General features: G+C 40.7%; 1 protein-coding gene across 1 annotated transcript in view; it reads right to left on the bottom strand.

Annotated features, from left to right (window-relative positions):
• Positions 1–13,565, bottom strand: part of LOC118788035 (LARGE xylosyl- and glucuronyltransferase 2) — a 101,627-nt gene that overhangs the window by 64,131 nt on the left and 23,931 nt on the right. The window contains exon 2 of the mRNA XM_036543867.1: positions 9,477–9,536. The gene's annotated coding sequence lies outside the window, so the exon portion shown is untranslated. The remainder of the gene's footprint in view (positions 1–9,476; positions 9,537–13,565) is intronic.

Genomic DNA, 13,565 nt, shown 5'->3' with positions numbered 1-13,565 from the left:
TTCTGAGCTTTGGCCTTGAGATTTTGAACACCAAACTGTGTCAAATGTTGATTCATTCTCATCCAATGTTACAAACATTGAACAGAGAGCACACACTTCCATCAATCAAAAGAAACACACACACACACACACACACACACACACGCACACACACACTCATACACACACTCACACACTCTTACACACACTCCTCTTTGGAAATTAATGTACATTGTATAGCAATAACACAGAGTACCAAAGATTCATTTGCAAGACACATTACAATTGAAGCACCACATGTTGCAAAATCAGTGAAACAAAAATTTTAAATGTTAAAATTTTAAAAAACATTAAAAGTGTCTTTCATATCAGAGAAGACCCTCCATTCAGAGGAAGCTACAATAACTGCCCAGGAGGGGCAGATGCTGATGTAATTCATGGTAGCTCATACAACATGTGGGTCAGGGTGCCCCACTGTGGCCACTACAAGTTATATACCTATTGTGCATTGAAGCAAATGGAACATCTACAACCAGGGATGCCATCTTGGGGTATCGGTAACAGGAAAAACAGCCACAGCCTGTTTCAAAAGACCACCCCTGTGCTTTTAGACGGGGATCCTCACCGCTGTGCCTGTATGACTGAGAGCCTGTTCATTGTTTCTAACATTGGATTAGGCAAGTTCCATGGAGTTGCAGTGGACATGTAGCTGCTTGTGTCTGTTGGATCAGCTTACAAGACGTTGTTCAATTCACATACTCAAAACCTTGTTTTGCCAAATGGGATCAAAACATATTTATGTCAGAGGCTGGTATCAGGAGTCTCATCCTCTGAAATCTCCTGTAATCCTGTATCATCATGGCAGTCAGCTATTTTAAATTGCTCCTATGATTTAGAGTCAGCCTGGATTCAGTTTACCATGCAAGATAACAACATGTAAGAAGAAATTCTGAAGCTCTGGAACTTCCTCAAGGATGAATGTACCTTGGGTAAAGAAAAAAGTTACATACATACAGCTTACAACATCAACAGGCATGTTTATCCAAATGTGTGCTGTTATTTTCCTGTACTCCAAGTGCGTAAGAACTAAAGTCAGGTTTCATGACCTGCCGTGGGAGTGCGCTGGAATGTGGAGGCAGGTGCACACAGCCAGGGAGACAGATGGCAATTTATATTCACTTCTAAAGTGGCATCTCATTACAGTTTCCTCAAATTTAATCTCTCCTCATTTAAACAAAAACTGATGAATTAGAATATCACTGCACAAATTCAAGAAACAGGACACACACTACACAATGATACTGCTCACCGTAGCGGAATTGCATGTTGTTTTTTTAATGAAGAGCAACTTACAAACATGGGTACACGTCCAATGGTTGCAGTTGTGGTATTATTTGTGTCCAAATATTGACTTAAAACATCAAGATACAGTTTGTAGCTACAGCAAAAGGACAAAACCGTTTGTTCTTTAAGAAAACACAGTGTTTCTAGTAAATGGATAGATGAGAACAGAGACTGAAGACAGATTGCCAATATGTACCTTCATTCCATTTAAGGTTTCCAACACAAGTATCGGTTAACTGTCACCTTAATATGGAAAAATAATACTGCTAAATGTCATCCTTTGCAATACACTTGAACCTACCAGATTAAAAACAGCTTTGCCTGAACCAGAACCTTCTCCAACCTTCATACAGATGTTTACCTGGTATGCCAGCTGGCTAAAGAATTACCCTTCCTTCCTGTGGCCAAAGTCACCACAGCCTCGGTCTAATTGATTACATGTATATGTAGAATTTCAGTGGAAGGGACAATAGGGTCCATTGTACACAACAATTTTACTCTAATTATGGACCTGTACCAAATCCATTGTCACTTTTTTTCTGCTATCCTGTCAAGGTCCTCCAGAGATTTTCATGAAGGAATGCAAATCACGGCCCAGAACAATAAGACAAATTAATGCACAGAGCTTTTATTCCAGTCACTGAGTTCCTGGATGTTAATAAAATCCATCAGCATCTAATTTGAACATTTTGAATTAATCAGATGTGTAATTAAAAGCATTAGATCTCCACAGCTACATGATTGCAGAGTGAACTATATAGAATATCTTCACCTTCCTATTTGGAAGTCTAGATGAAGGACAGTGAAAATGTGCTCTGATGTACAAATAAATCATTTTCTAATATTGTTGTAACATTCAGGAAGAGATTAAATTACACTTTAAATTTACAAGCACTTTCTGTGACAAAAAAACAAGCAAACACTTTAAATTTACAAGCACTTTCTGTGACAAAAACCAAGCAAACAAAAAACATCATGTGACCATGATGACCCAGTAAAAATGTAGCAATAATCACATTTCTCTCTTTTAATACATGAGGCATCAGTAAATCTCCAGGCAAAAACCCATGTCTATAGCATTTAGATATGTGTCATTGAATTATCAAAGATTATTCCTTTCAGTCATAGTGTAAAATTGATAAAAGCAGTGGAAGAGTTCACTAAAGTATCTACAGAAGATAGAGGGAGAATAGGATGCAATTGTTTAACAAGGAGGCTTAGCTGCACTCAGAATAAAATATCCATATATTAGCATAATAAGACATCCTTAAGCAGCACACAGCCTTTAGTATGACTAATTGTACTAAAATAATGACCATTCAAAATTCAAGATAAATTCATCAGCTTTTCCAAGAGACATGGAGAAACATGACTAAAACAAGTCCTGAAATATTCTCTATGTAATAACCCTTTCTTGGCACTTCTAATCTCATACCTAAGAATTCAGTTATATCCACATTGTGAATATTGGTAAATTATAATATGACTGAAATGGCAATGCAGTCTAACCAATTTTATGACTAGAAAAGAGTTTTCATTCTTCCAGCTAAACTAAATTATTTCTTTTCGTATACTAAAGAGTGTAAGTACTGGCAACTCACTCAAAGGCATTTTATGGCATTTGTATTTACACCTACCACCTTGTCAGTAGTCATCTACACTGTGCGAATATACCCCAAATAAGGACAAGATTAACATTCATACAAATAGCTCTCACTCACTTTCAATGTATGAATGAAGTACAGTGGCCAATCATCCACAAAGTGGAAAGACTGAAAACAAAGCTGGTCATAGACAGCTGGTTCAGTCAACCACTCTAAGCCTGTACATCTTACATACATGAGAATGTGTCACTGGAGAGATTAAACGGCTTACACTTCTTTCATGCCACCAAACTGTCGAACAAACTGCCAAGACTGACTTCCAGGAGGAACCTTCCGTTCACACTTGCAGTATATTACATACTCAGCATTACTGTGCATCAGACAATGGAAAGAAATGAAGCAAACAGCTAGAGCTTACATAACATACAAAAAGCCTACTATTCAGCCTACTAACTCCTGGGCCTTAGATGTGACAAGATGTGCTAGTTTTGGTGTATTCACTGTTTGTTTTCATACACAACTATCACAGCTAACCCCTTATGCCCCGCTGGCAACAATTGTTGCCAAAGTGTATCACTCTCATTTTCGACTCACAATAAAAAAATCTCAAAGGTACTAATGCAACTTTTTCCACTTATATGCTAGTAGACAACTTAGACAAAGGTTTTGATTTTTTAAAAATCGTTTCCAAGTGCTTCCTATCGCATGACATCATCTGCTTCCTGCTCCTTCCGGCTGAAGACATGGCGGATGCAAATCTTCCTGGAAAGAGGTAATTTTCATAAACTTCTTATGATTTTCCCCCCAAACATATTTATAATTATTTAATCATTCAAGTCTCTAGAGTAACCCTCCCCCCAAAAATTGTACCTAGGATAAATATTTTTTTGTTCATGGGCTTATTTCTGTGAGTGGCAACAAAAGTTGCCAGTGGGCACATAGCGTGTCGCTAACTAAAGGAAAACACTGTCTGCAGGATTGCTCCTAATTTACTTTTATAATTTAAAATTGTAGAATGATGTACAATGGCTCATTTTAGTCCTCTTAGAATACTCTTTCTAGCTAAATAAATTCACAGGTATTCAAGGCCTGTGTGTATAGGATTTTTATACGTTACCATACATCATTTTCTTGCTAGCTAACATTATGTGCAGTTGGAGGTGCACTTTTCTTGACACACGCTGTCCCTTGGTCCCCCCCCCCACACACACACAGACACACACACAAATCCCCCTTTTCCCTCTGGTATGCTATGTATGTAAGCATTTTTCATAAAATAACATAGGTCAAAATAAAAATCAATCATGTATGTTGTCCTTTCCTTAGGTACACCGTAGCAGAGATCCTGGCCATACTGCAGGACTCTGACTCTGTGGCGGACATCACAGTTGTGCCTGAGTCAGAAATGCATGCACATGACACAGACTGTGACAGTGACCAATCTGATGACGAGGCCACTGGTGACCATAACCGCCTCCCATCGAGATTACTGAAAGGTCAAGGCTTTCTACCTAATTCAGACATGCAACTGCCAAATCCCCCCGATGATGATCCTGGGTGTTCATCCTCAGTGGGTCAGACAGAGACTAGAAAGGTCAGTGGCACAAATGAAAAGGTGACCAGTGAGATCGTTGGGCCCATGCTCCACAAAACTAAGAACCAAGACAGGAAATTCAAAAAAATCAAGATTGCAGCCAAAGCACCAGCACAAGCCAACAAAAAATATCAGATCCCTCACTATGTCCCAAAAGAACATGATCCTGGCTTCACATCAGATGATCCAGTGGATATCTTCCTCACATTCTATCCCAAGTCCCTCAGAGATACCACACTGGAAATGTCCAATCTCTACGCCGAACAAAAAGGGAAAACACTCAACCTGACTGAGGATGAACTTCTGACATTCTATGGTATTCTGCTGATCAGTGGATACAACACAGTCCCAAGGCGGCGTCTTCTCTGGTCAGACGATTATGATGTCAGCAACACTGCTGTAAAAGATGCCATGCGGAGGAACAGGTTTGATGAGATTATGTCTTCTGTTCATTTAGTAGACAACATGAAGATCACAGCTGACCCGTTCTTCAAGGTGCGTCCCCTTTTTAAGCATCTGAATGACATCAACAACGCAATCCCGATAGCAGAACATGTGGCAGTAGATGAGATGATGATTGAGTATTTTGGAAGGCATGGGTGCAAACAGTTTATTAGAGGGAAGCCTATTCGTTTTGGGTATAAAATATGGAGCTTAGCATCCTCCTCTGGGTTTGTCCATCAGATGGAGGCATATGTAGGAAGCCACACACATCTGGTGGAAACTGGACTTGGTCAGGGTCCAAATGTGGTTCTTGGCCTGGCAGAGAAAGCTGAAGTGCCACCTGGAGTCAAGTTTTACCACGACAACCTCTTCACAACCCTGTCCCTGGTGGATGAGATGACCCTGAGAGGCTATGGTAGCTGTGGCACGTTGCGACAAACTCAGCTCCATAACGTTCCCTCACAGCACCCCAGACCTTCAAGAAGACACCCAGAGGTGATGCTGAGTATCTGGTTGAGGCAGAGAAGCTGATTGTAAGGTGGAATGACAACAGCGTGGTCACTGTGGTGTCGAACATGGAGAGGGAATTCACCGAAACTGAGGTGAAGAGATGGAACAAACAGAAGCAGACCATTCATTTAGGTCCTGGAAAAGCGGGCAGAAGGATCTCCTCTCCTTCCAGAGGCTGGTAGCCCAGACCCTCCTCCAGCGCCATGGAACAATGGCAAGTAGGCAGGGCAGAAGATCTTCAATGGCGGTGGCGATAACTGATGCCACCAGGTTTGATAGTTTCAACCACTGGCCCTGCAACACTGGTAGCAGGTACAAGCGATGCAAGAACTGTGGCGGACGCACATCATTTGCGTGTGGAAAGTGTGATGTGCCACTACATGTGGAGTGCTTCAAGAAGTACCATACAGAGTAGAAAATGCATGAAAGATGATGGAATGTATGGGAAGAAATATGTTTGTTATTATTATATTATTATTATTATTATTTCTCTATTATTATTAGGTGACATTTGACCTGGTGACAAGCTGTGTGACTACTGGCAACAATTGTTGCCAGTCATAAAAATGCTATTTTCTTCAAAGCGAAGTACAAAATGGAAAAAATAAATACATAACATGATTCAGAGAGACTCAACTGATAAAATGACATGCCTTACAACTCTGAAAAAAATCTGGGCACAAAGGGGCTAACTACTTCTCTTCAAACACAGTGTTATAGAATTGGACAATGTTTTTAAAATGGGATTCACAATTCTTGTACTGAGATTCATTTGATTTTCTCTAGATGTGCTTAGTGGAATACATTGTCCCTATATTATTTGACTGTGATAGCTCAGGTTTTTCAACAGAGAACATGTGCATGTGCATTTTGCAACATATGTTGTTGCTATTTCAAACATACATGGAAACGTACATTTCACATAAGTGAAAATCAACCACAAAAATAGTAATAATACTACACAATGTACAGCAAATATACATTCTCTCACTTTCATGCTTTTTTGTGAAGCTGCAGTGAAGCTCATACTGTGTTGCGATGGATATTCAGAGTCAAAAAACCAACAAGCCTTGACAGTTAGTCATCTGGTAACTGGGTCAGAAAATTCACATAAATCACTCCGCTAGTCAGTCGCTGTATTAAAATGGAATTGAGATTTGGAGAACAACCCAAGCAGGAGATCTGTCTGTCTCAGAAACAAAGTGCATCTGTAACACAAGGAGGCTGGACTTCTGTTTATTACAGCATATCCTAAACTTAGATAATATAATAATCAATAAAATCACCAACACAGTAACACTTAATTAATTCTACTCTGCAGGTTCTATATCAAATGGTCTTTTTCCCCAAACAGCAAACAACATCTTTTGGCAAGAAAGACATCAATCGAGAAAAAGGCTTCTCTTGTAACACTTCAGTCACTTGGTGGCCAATTTCAAATTAAAATGAGGTTGGTGCACTATGATAATTTCAACAATGCTACTTATTTTTGAAGGTTGGTGGCTAGACCAGACATTAGTGTGCCCAGTGAGTCCACAGAATATTTCATTTTTGAACAGACATAATGATGAGAACTCTGGTACAGCCCAAAAGTAAGGCTTCACTGATTGGATTGAGAGTGATGGCTATAAAATCAGACATCAGTTTTTTATAGCTAGGTAACATGCAAGGGTTTAAAGCAAGCACTGCACAGTTCTGCTAGTCATCAAAGCATATGGATGGCTCAGTCTAATCATCAGTGTCTGTATATTATCATCCAGAAGACACAAAGATCAGTGCGGCTGTGTAGGACCTGTTCGCCAATGACCATGAAAGAGCAGGTAATTGAATGGCTAAGGCAGCGAGTCAATAAAAATTCCCAGACTTCACATTGTCATGGTGCCTGGTAAGAAAGAGTTGATGCTGAGGTAAACCAAAGCAAATTAATCATGGATTAAATAAAATAATTATAAAAGTAAAAGTATATTAAAGTAAAGTATATGTTTTTAATAAAAACAAAGACATATGAACATTTCCATTACAAGAGAAATCTAAATTTTATACAATCCGTTGTGAAATAGATAGACATACACACTCACATACTTGCACACCCTCAACACTTCCATCTGCTGGTCTGCTTTTTACTTCCAATGTGGTCTGTTGTGCTTTGTGTCCTAACTTGCCATGAAACAGAACCACTTGGATTGGTTTGACCTCCTCCTCTCACTGTCTCCACACTGACCTTTTTTCTGAATTCTGAATACACACAACCACATTTCCGCACACACATACACACGCACACACAGACACACATATACACAGATGCATGCACACACACACACACACACACACACACACACACACATGCACAAATTCCTTTCACCATCTCCTCCCCTCTTTCTAGTTCCAATGCAGTGCCAGTAACAAAAAATATTCAGTTCAAATACAAATCTGCCTCCTCTCTCTGAGTCCAAATCTGCTTCCTCTGTCTGAGTCCTAAGGACTCTGGAGTCTGGATAAGGGCTGGGGGCTTCTTGGGGGTAACAGGGTAGGGAGGGTAAGGGGTAAACCACACTGTTCTACATCATACTATAGGCACTGTGAGTCCCCTACAAAGCCAATGAACATCACCTCCCTGTTAACACAACATGGACCCACTTCAGGTGCTGAGGAGAGTTTGTATAGTTTTAAACTTACAAAAGGTTAACTGGAACTGAGATATGATAGTGGAATCAAATGAGAAAGGAACAGGTGTAAGTTCACTGGATAAAGGAGTTTTAGGACACCACCTCTCACACCAACCTATTAATCAGAGCCAGAAATGCATACCAGATGGGTGCATAGTAATTTAGCTGACACTCTTATCTAGATCAACTTATAAGATGCAAGCCAAAATTACATCTAAAAAAGTGGCATGCAATGTTTTACAAATAATTAAACTCACATCAATGCCAGAGCAACAGAGTCCTGAGAGCATAAGTACTTACTTGACACAAGTGCAATACAATAAATCCTACAGTATGACGACACCATTCTAAACAACAGAGCTACCACATTCCCTGAGGAAAAGCTATCACATATGAAGTTACACATAAGGGGAACGAAAGGTCACGCTTGGGTAGGGGGACTGAGATGCAGTCTTAAGAGGTGGGTCTTCAGTGAGAAACAGAAGGTGGCCAGGAACTCTGACTGCTGTTCTGATCATTCCACTGCATAGAGGAGGACAGAGGATACAACCAAGATGTACAGCTGCAAAGAGGGAGGGACAGCCAAGCATCCTAGTGAGGCCTGGCTGGTGAGTGGGATCTGGTGATGAGCTGAAGATACAGTAAGTGGGAGCAGCACCACCTGTTAGGCTAAAACCAGCATTTTGAAAAGGATGTCTGCCATCACCGGTAGCCAGTGGAGGGCGATCAGAATGGGTGAGACATGAGAGAGTAAATTAAGCCTTCTGAAGACTCATTCAGTGACTAGTCAACATACCATGACTATATCAAGACATGGTAAACATGCAAAAGGAAATATACAGAAGGCTACCAGGCAGCTCCAATGCAACAGAAATAACTTCAGATTTTTTGTCAGTGGTGGGATGTAAAACACAGTGAATCAGACTTTAAATGGTTTCTACTTGATGCAGCGTACATGCATGGGTGAAGAGAGAAAGGTGGTCAGTTGAAATGTAGATAATGGAAGAGTAAATCTACCTCTTTCCTAATTGAGGGTTATCAGAGAATGGGGTGCTGACAGATTAAAATAGTATGGATGGCATCTGATGACTCTCAGAATTCCCCGTGGCCCAAACAAGCATTGCATTGCTGTTCATCAGTGCCCACCAGCCCAATCCCACTTTGTGCTTCATGAAAGGATGTTCCATTACAGAGACATCATTCTCAGCACAAAGGATTGAAGTGAGAGAAACTCTTGATTTTTCATTTTTGCTCTGTGCATCTTAGATGAATCTTAGCTGCTTCTTTGAATACATCCAGCAGTTATACAACTTTTAGCATGCTTTAAAAACTCACCTCCTCCTCTTTTGCTGCTTGTCGTTACAAGGGGGCTGGGCGGAGAAGCATGCCACAACTCTGCAATTAAAGATAAGCCCACGTCAGTTCAGTTTACCAGCAGGGTGATCTTATCTAACTGACTTTTCACATGCAGCAAAATGCAATTATTGTGCTCAAACAGAAGCCTTCAGAATATAACAAGAGACTCTATAAAAAGCTCTGTTTCTAGAGAGGTAGAGACAGCATAAATTATAAAAATGCATAAATCTTTTCCATGAATTCAGTTCCTTCTCAACTGCTGAGTACCCTACAGCTTTGATTTTAATTATAGAATTTACATTCTGGGATAACTGTAGTAGATAGGTGGTAAATAACAAATTGCAAGAGTACTGTAGGTATTTTATAAGTTAGATACTGAACAATTAGTAGCAGGGCATTATATTTTGAAAGATTATACATACAACTTCTGAATCACGTACAGCATATGCAGTTGCTTATCCCTGACATATATAATGGAAGTAAAGTTTTCACTTATTAAAAAGCAACACAAGTCTGTCAAATGAACAATCTGTTTAGGTCACTTGACTGCATCTACACTTGTACCACCTTCCCTTCTGCATTTTGTGCCTTTTTAATGCTCATTTTTACCCAGACATTGGAACTGCCAATGGGCCATACTGAACTCTCCTCTGCGCTAAGCCCCCCGCCCAATTCACAAAATAGAACACAAGAGGGCAAATGCAGAATAAGCAACTAATAATATCACCCGAGCAACTCATAGGGCCTAAACGTTGGTAATAGAAGGTACTATTGTGAGGTGCAATGAGGGGAACCTGGATAACATGACCCAGGTGAAACAGTTATGCTCCATTGCTGTGGCCTCCTGGTCACTGTCAGCTAATGACACAGCCCAGACTGGAACTGCTTTGGACTGTAGGGCTCATCCTGTACTTGGAATGAGTGCTTCAACTGCCTGAGCCGATCAGAAGCCCCATCTTGTGTACCTTTAATGAATTGCCCTGAAACAGCACCATGTTCAAGAGCATGCTTGTGTGAAGCTTTTGCTTCAACTTCAAATTAAAGATGAAGCTTGTCACTTTTCACTCTGACAGCATCTGGTCCACCATTACCTGCTATAGCACATCCTCCAAACATGCTAATTCTTCTCTATTGGTCATCATGGTATTCTGGGGACGAGTGGCTAGGTTATGTTACATGTTACCTGGGCCTACAGGCAGTAACATTGGGATCTTACCAAAGCTTTGGAGATGAAAATGATGCAGGACAGCTGGAGAAGACAGTCGATCAATAATGCTGTGATACAAGTCAAAAATAATGGTGTGGGAGTGAAGTGCTCCTAATGACCATGAGAATACCCATCAGAGTAAAAGACGGCACAGAAGTGGCTCAGACTCAGTCATTAACACAACAATGCAAGGGGCTAAACAGCCTCACCCTGATTCCAAGTCATTCAAACACACCTACTTCCCAGGAGAACCACACCGCAGACAGTGAACTGAATAGCTAAGCAGAGCCCAGAGACTGAGAGAGCAGTATTCATAATGCAGTAGGCAACTCTGGCTGGAAATACAATTAACTTCTCTGAGTATTAAAAGTTCTGAAGGCTGGGCATGAGTTGCAACAAACACAATGAATGAACGGTGCTTTCCTAGTAACTGTGGTCACCCTAATAATGATAATGAAATGGATGGTGTGTAATAATGTGTGTACTGTCATGTAGTTGACCTTCGCTTGAATGAATGTGAGAACTAGTACACATAAGAAACAATATTAGCACACATTAGGGCATCATTGTAATTTCCACTGTATCCTGATCATCAAGAAAAAGCTGCTGCTGAGCAGTTAGCATGTTGAGGAGATGACACCTTGTGATGTCTTTACTTTGCATGTTGAAAGGTCTAAGACACCCTTAACTTCGCAGAAGAAGGATCTACATTATTTATATAAGACAATATGTCATTCTGTTCATGCATAACTAAATCAAAAGGAACACTGCAAATAAGTACATTGGCATATTCTCTAACAAGTATTCATATAATACTGCCTTTTTGTGATATCTGTGAGCAGATTCTTGAACGTTTTCTCCCTTGACGACACTGAAATAATGCCATACAGTGGCACGCCTGGCCTGAATCACCTTGTCCTTTTGTAGCTGCTCTGTTATTCATACAGGTAGCACCCAAATTACTCTATTTACTAGAGCACACATGCAGTGCAGCAGAAAATGAGTAATGATTTCTAATTACCTGGCTGCTCTACAGTGAATAATACAGGGCAAGTTAAATGTGTCCACTGGGCTTGGTTGGCAACGGATAGCTGACTTCTCTCTTTCAACAGAGACCCTTATGACCCTTATGACCCTTTGAGTGAACAAACCTCAGATCAGGTACAGATCCCCGAACACTGCTCCACTGCTGCCACTGATTCATAACGCTCCGATTTTACCCACACTCATTTCTGACACCCTGCTCGCACCCCATTGTCTGGCTGTATGTGGCGCCCTAAACCCCATGAAAGTTATCTAGAAGTGGAGCAGTGACCAGAGAAATGGCAGCTGTCAATCACAGAGAGGAAGTTAATCACTGTCGTAAGTGAGACGTCTCCACGGACGGTGGCAAGCGGACGGGCTAGGGCTGTGCTCTGGCAAAACCAGCATGCAAGTCTGTTGCAACTGTTCACAGAGATAGAGGGAACAGAGAGAACCAAAGGCACATTAGAACGCTCTGATACACATGGCAGAGACCATGTCCTCATCAGCCAAGCCCCTGTCAATCATCTGTGGAATACTGTGCTCATATTGCTGTCAAAATCAAGACTGTACACAACCACCAAAACAAACATGCAGTGCTACCTTTTGTGTATGGATATCAAACCTAGACCTTATTTAATCATGTCTAGATGGTAAAGGAAAGGTCAGGGCAGCAGTGTACCGTAGTTACTGCAACAGCAGAACAGCTGCTGTGTCCTTTCTCAAGGCTCTGGGCATGGATGGATGTGTGCAGCCACCCATCTGTGTAATTGGTTCAGTCCCTTTTGACTTGATTGGATCTGTAATTGTGCTTCAGTCAGTCACACGACCACAACATCAGCGTTCTCAGTGATTTGATATTTTGAAAGACCTATAAAATCAATTGGACTGTAGGCCACACGCTATCCCCCTCTTCCACTGCTGGACTTGCCCACAGCACTGGTGACTGCAATAGATGTCATAAACAGTTGAAATGGCTACAGTAATCCTTGACACATGTAGAGGTGTGATCCCTCATGACTTGTTCCCCCTCTTTGTAGTTGAATGACTTATAAAAGGACCCTTAAGCAGTGTTGTGCAAGTTCACACTTTACAGGAGCTAGCTCAAAGTTCAGTTCACACAGATTAAAAGGAACAAGTTCACGTTCATGGTTCACAATTTTGAATTTTGAACAAGTTCACAGTCCCAGTTCATTTCTTCTATTTTTTTAAAATGAGTTGCTCTAGGGACGTTATGTATATGTCTACATGCGCAGTGATTCTTACGCGGGATGTGGGCAGTTGTGAGCTGTCGAGCTGTCTATCTGATGAGTTGCACTAATAAAACCATCTCAAGGATGAAATAACGCCATCCGTGTTTATTCATCAAGCAGTAACTTTAACACACCCAAGGATTCCGAATCTTGCGCAAACCTGAACGAGCTCAAGTTCACGTTCTTTAGTTGCAAACGGATACGTTCAAGTTCACTGTTCACCGAAAAAATGAGCATGTTCAATGAACGCACTCTTTTAACGCATTCATGCACAACACTGCCCTCAAGCATATGGTGTCCTCCGTGTAAGGTAGACAGGGATTAGAGCAGGCAGCAGTTTGGCAGTTCTCAAAAACATTCTCCCAACCTGAGTAATCTTATCTCTACAAAAACTAAATTCCCAAATACCTGCACTACCTCTGTGAAAATATGGGGAAATTTATGATCTATACAGGAAATAAGATTTTTTTATGATTTCATCTCTCTGTGATACGTGTCACATTATTGAAACTATAGACACTAAAGGGTAATTTGCATGCAAGTTGTGTGTTAGGAGTTATAGTACTTCTCTAATTTCCATAGAAT

The sequence above is a fragment of the Megalops cyprinoides genome, chromosome 13 (genome assembly GCF_013368585.1).
Source record: "Megalops cyprinoides isolate fMegCyp1 chromosome 13, fMegCyp1.pri, whole genome shotgun sequence".
In the NCBI taxonomy this organism is placed as follows: Eukaryota; Metazoa; Chordata; class Actinopteri; order Elopiformes; family Megalopidae; genus Megalops; species Megalops cyprinoides.
Note: the sequence above shows the minus strand (reverse complement) of the source record. Positions and strands in the feature narration are given on the sequence as shown.